Below are 5,948 nucleotides of genomic sequence, written 5' to 3' on the forward strand. Positions count from 1 at the left end.
ATTTAACTTTATTTGGACTAATGCATACAAACACCTGCTGAGAGCTTAAGCCTGACCCATCAGACCAGGTGCAAGGGCCAGCAACAGTGCTCACCATGGTGGAGAACACTGAACAGCGAGATCACGGTGGGAAGGTCCGCCCACTGCATCATGACTGAGGGTGAGCAGCACTCAGGACAGTAATGAGGATCTTATAAATCTGGATATAGATGCTCATTTGAGCTCTCTAGCTACCCTGAACTGTATAAATGCCTGGATTTCCCACCCAGCCATCTTCTCCTGCCTCCTCCTATCATCTCTACCATTCCAGCTCTGCCACTGCTGTGTCCTGGCAGCCAATCAGCTCACCCTCAGTCCACCATCTGTGCGCTGGATTAAATGCGGGTCTGCCAATCTCCATTGGCATCTTGGCTGGAGGATCCTTTGTCGCAGCCTCCAGCCTTTGAGTCCAGGACTCTGCCTCAGACCTTCAAACCAGCGACTCCACCATAGCTCCCTCCTCTCCACCATGGCCCATTGGTCCACCAGTTCCACCAGGCACCCTCGTCCCTCCGATTCCGCCTTGGTCTGTCATTGACCATCTCTAGACTCGTTTGAAGTAATGGTGCTATATATAACATTATCCATAGAAACAAATGTTATAAACAACAAACAAAAGAAACAAATGTCGATAATGAAAAAGATGCATTGGGATCAGCATTTATAGACATTCTGAACTCTATTGGTGTTAGACAACACGTTTCAGGACCTACTCATTGTCAAAATCATACTCTAGATTTAATACTGTCACATGGAATTGATGTTGATAGTGTTGAAATTGTGCAGCCAAGTGATGATATCTCAGATCATTATTTAGTTCTGTGCAAACTTCATATAGCCAAAATTGTAAATTCTACTTCTTGTTACAAGTATCGAAGAACCATCACTTCTACCACAAAAGACTGCTTTTTAAGTTATCTTCCTGATGTATCCAAATTCCTTAAGCATATCCAAAACCTCAGAACAACTTGATGATGTAACAGAAACTATGGACTCTCTCTTTTCTAGCACTTTAAATACAGTTGCTCCTTTACGCTTAAGGAAGGTTAAGGAAAACAGTTTGACACCATGGTATAATGAGCATACTCGCATCCTAAAGAGAGTAGCCCAAAAAATGGATCACAGCTGGAGGAAAACAAAACTAGAGGTATTTCGTATTGCTTGGCGGGAAAGTAACATATCCTACAGAAAAGCATTAAAAACTGCTAGATCTGATTACTTTTCTTCTCTTTTAGAAGAAAACAAACATAACCCCAGGTATTTATTCAATACAGTGGCTAAAATAACGAAAAATAAAGCCTCAACAAGTGTTGACATTTCCCAACACCACAGCAGTAATGACTTTATGAACTAGTTTACTTCTAAAATCGATACTATTAGAGAGAAAATTGCAACCATTCAGCCGTCAGCTACATTATCACATCAGACAGTGCACTATAGACCCCCTGAGGAACAGTTCCACTCATTCTCTACTATAGGAGAGGAAGAATTGTATAAACTTGTTAAATCATCTAAAACAACAACATGTATGTTAGACCCTATACCATCTAAGTTTCTAAAAGAGGTGCTTCCAGAAGTCATAGGTCCTCTTCTGACTATTATTAATTCCTCATTGTCGTTAGGATATGTCCCCAAAACCTTCAAACTGGCTGTTATTAAGCCTCTCATAAAAAAAAAAACACAACTTGACCCCAAAGAACTAGTTAATTATAGACCAATCTCGAATCTCCCTTTTCTGTCCAAGATACTAGAAAAGGTGGTATCCTCACAATTATATTCCTTCTTAGAGAAAAATGGTATATGTGGGATTTCCAGTCAGGATTTAGACCGTATCATAGTACTGAAACTGCTCTCCTTAGAGTTACAAATGATCTGCTCTTATCATCTGATCGTGGGTGTATCTCTCTATTAGTTTTATTGGATCTTAGTGCTGCGTTTGACACAACTCACCACAGAATTCTTTTGCATAGACTTGAACACGTTGTTGGCATTAATGGAAGTGCATTAGCATGGTTTAAATTGTACTTATATGACCGCCATCAGTTCGTAGCAGTGAATGAAGATGTATCATGTCGATCACAAGTGCAGTATGGAGTATCTCAAGGCTCAGTACTAGGGCCGCTACTCTTCACGCTTTATATGTTACCCTTGGGAGATATCATCAGGAAACATGGTGTTAGCTTTCACTGTTATGCTGATGATACTCAGCTCTATATTTCTTTGCGGCCCGGTGAAACACACCAATTTAAAAAACTAATGGAATGCATAGTTGATATAAAAAATTGGATGACGAGTAATTTCTTACTACTAAATTCAGAAAAAAACAGAGGTGTTAATTATAGGACCTAAAAACTCTGCTTGTAATAACCTAGAACACTGTCTAAGACTTGATGGTTGCTCTGTCAATTCTTCGTCATCAGTTAAGAACCTAGGTGTGCTATTTGATCGCAATCTTTCCTTAGAAAGCATTTGTAAAGCTGCATTTTTCCATCTCAAAAATATATCTAAATTACGGCCTATGCTCTCAATGTCAAATGCAGAAATGTTAATCCATGCATTTATGACTTCAAGCTTAGATTATTGTAATGCTTTATTGTGTGGTTGTTCTGCACGCTTTGTAAACAAACTGCAGCTAGTCTAAAATGCAGCAGCAAGAGTTCTAGAACCAGAAAGTATGACCATATTAGCCCGGTCCTGTCATCGCGGCACTGGCTCCCTATCAAACATCGTATAGATTTTAAAATATTGCTTATTACTTGTAAAGCCCTGAATGGTTTAGCACCTCAGTATTTGAATGAGCTCCTTTTACATTATACTCCTCTACGTCCGCTACGTTCTCAAAACTCAATTTGGCAATTTGATAATACCTAGAATATCAAAATCAACTGCGGGCGGCAGATCCTTTTCCTATTTGGCGCCTAAACTCTGGAATAACCTACCTAACATTGTTCGGGAGGCAGACACACTCTTGCAGTTTAAATCTAGATTAAAGACTCATCTCTTTAACCTGGCTTACACATAACATACTAATATGCTTTTAATATCCAAATCCGCTGCATTAATTAGGTAAACCGGAACCGGAAACACTTCACATAACACCCTATGTACTTGCTACATCATTAGAAGAATGGCATCTACGCTAATATTTGTCTGTTTCTGTCTTGTTCCGAGGTCACCGTGGCCACCAGATCCAGTCTGTATCCAGATCAGAGGGTCACTGCAGTCACCCGGATCCAGTACGTATCCAGACCAGATGGTGGATCAGCACCTAGAAAGGACCTCTACTGCCCTGAAAGACAGCGGAGACCAGGACAACTAGAGCCCCAGATACAGATCCCCTGTAAAGACCTCGTCTCAGAGGAGCACCAGGACAAGACCACAGGAAACAGATGATTCTTCTGCACAATCTGACTTTGCTGCAGCCTGGAATTGAACTACTGGTTTCGTCTGGTCAGAGGAGAACTGGGCCCCCAACTGAGCCTGGTTTCTCCCAAGGTTTTTTTTCTCCATTCTGTCACTGATGGAGTTTTGGTTCCTTGCCGCTGTCGCCTCTGGCTTGCTTAGTTGGGGTCACTTCATCTACAGCGATATCATTGACTTGATTGCAAATAAATGCACGGACACTATTTAAACTGAACAGATATGACATAACTGAATTCAATGATGAACTGCCTTTAACTATCATTTTGCATTATTGAGACACTGTTTTCCAAATGAATGTTGTTCAGTGCTTTGACGCAATGTATTTTGTTTAAAGCACTATATAAATAAAGGTGATTGATTGATTGATAGACTCCACTCCTCCAGCTTCCACCTCAGTCCTCTGTCACCAGTTCCCCCAATGCTGTGGTGAAAAATAGTTGAGCAATATAAGAAAGGAGTTACTCAGAGAAAAATTGCAAAGAGTTTGAAGTTATCATCATCTACAGTGCATAATATCATCCAAAGATTCAGAGAATCTGGATCAATCTCTGTGTGTAAGGATCAAGGCCGAAAAACCATACTGGATGTCCGTGATCTTCGGGCCCTTAGACGGCACTGCATCACATACAGGAATGCTACTGTAATAGAAATCACAAAATGGGCTCAGGAATACTTCCAGAAAACTCAATAGGTCTAAAAAGAAGCCATATCTAAACATGATCCAGAAGCGCAGGCATTTCTGGAATGGACTTAAAATGGAATGTGGCAAAGTGGAAAACTGTTCTGTGGTCAGACTAATCAAAATTTGAAGTTTTTGGAAAACTGGGATGCCATGTCATCTGGACTAAAGAGGACAAGGACACCACAAGTTGTTATCAGCGCTCAGTTCAGAAGGGTGCATCTATGATGGTATGGGGTTGCATGAGTGCATGTGGCATGGGCAGCTTACATATCTGGGAAGGCACCATCAATGCTGAAAGGTATATCCAAGTTCTAGAACAACATATGCTCCCATCCAGATGTCGCCTCTTTCAGGGAAGACCTTGCATTTTCCAACATGACAATGCCAGACCAAATACTGCATCAATTACATCATCGTGGCTGTGTAGAAGAAGGATCTGGGTACTGAAATGGCCAGCCTGCAATCCAGATCTTTCACCCATAGAAAACATTTGGCGCATCATAAAGAGGAAGATGCGACTAAGAAAATTGATAAACTAGAAGCCTGTATTAGACAAGAATGGGACAAATTCCTATTCCTAAACTTGAGCAACTTGTCTCCTCAGTCCCCAGATGTTTGCAGACTGTTTTAAAAAGAAGAGGGGATGCCACACGGTGGTAAACATGGCCTTGTCCCAACTGTTTTGAGATGTGTTGATACAATTACATTTAAAATCAAATATGTTTCCCTTCCACACAAAAAAATCATTGCATTCTGTATTTATTCACATTTTGTACAGTGTCCCAACTTTTTTGGAATTTGTATATATACAGTATATACAAACATAGATATATATATAATTTTCAGCAGCCATTAAAAAACTCACCAGTCAAATGTCAGTCTAAGATGCTGATTTGATTTTGACATTTGTTCTTATTATCAGAGTTGAAAACTGTTTTATACACAGTATATATTCACAGTCTATTTTTCCTGCAATTTTCAAATATTTGATTTGCCTTAAAAATGTTAATAGTCTGTTGGGCTTTTAGTAATATGATTGCATGTATGTTTATACACATTCAGTAATATGTACTAAATACATCTAAAGATAGCATAAATATTAAATAAATTAGCATTTGTTTTAGCTAATATTAAATTATAAAAATTTTCAAATCCCAAACTTAGCAGCTAGACTGGTGTGTTAAAACAGTGATTATAGTTGGTCAAAATATTATGAGTGTCGGATCAAAATAGAGCCCTGTTCTGGTATTTTTTTATAATAATAATAATATCTGACACAAGCAATATTTTCCCCAGTTCAAAGTTTACATTTTTTTCTTGTTTCGATTAAGCCCTTAAAACTCTTTCAGTTAAAGCTATTCTAGAAGTCTTCAGAAGTCACTTTAAACGACTTTACAGTGCCTATAGAGTAATTACTCAAACAGATACAAAGTAATACAATTATAATCTGGGCTATAAAGTTAATAAATTATAAGATTATTTATTTATTTATTTATTTTTTAATGTATTTATGTATTTTTTTAATGTAGCATATTTCTTCTGCATGACAAAATGTGTTTTTTCAGTGGAAGTGGTTCAGTGTCTTCTTCCATGTGTTCATCAAAATGTTTTCTTTTGTTTTTAACAGCTTTAAATGATTAAGTGTGAATATGTGGTACTGATTTAGTGATAGGTGAAATCCCCCCCCCCCCTCCCCGTTATTTAATATATTGTTACATTTGTACATAAATATAATGGCTGAGAAAACAAATAAACAAACAAACAAAAACAGTAAAGCACCTTAGGTTACCAGAAAAACGTTTAG

The sequence above is a fragment of the Carassius auratus genome, chromosome 26 (assembly GCF_003368295.1).
Source record: "Carassius auratus strain Wakin chromosome 26, ASM336829v1, whole genome shotgun sequence".
Lineage (NCBI taxonomy): Eukaryota > Metazoa > Chordata > Actinopteri > Cypriniformes > Cyprinidae > Carassius > Carassius auratus.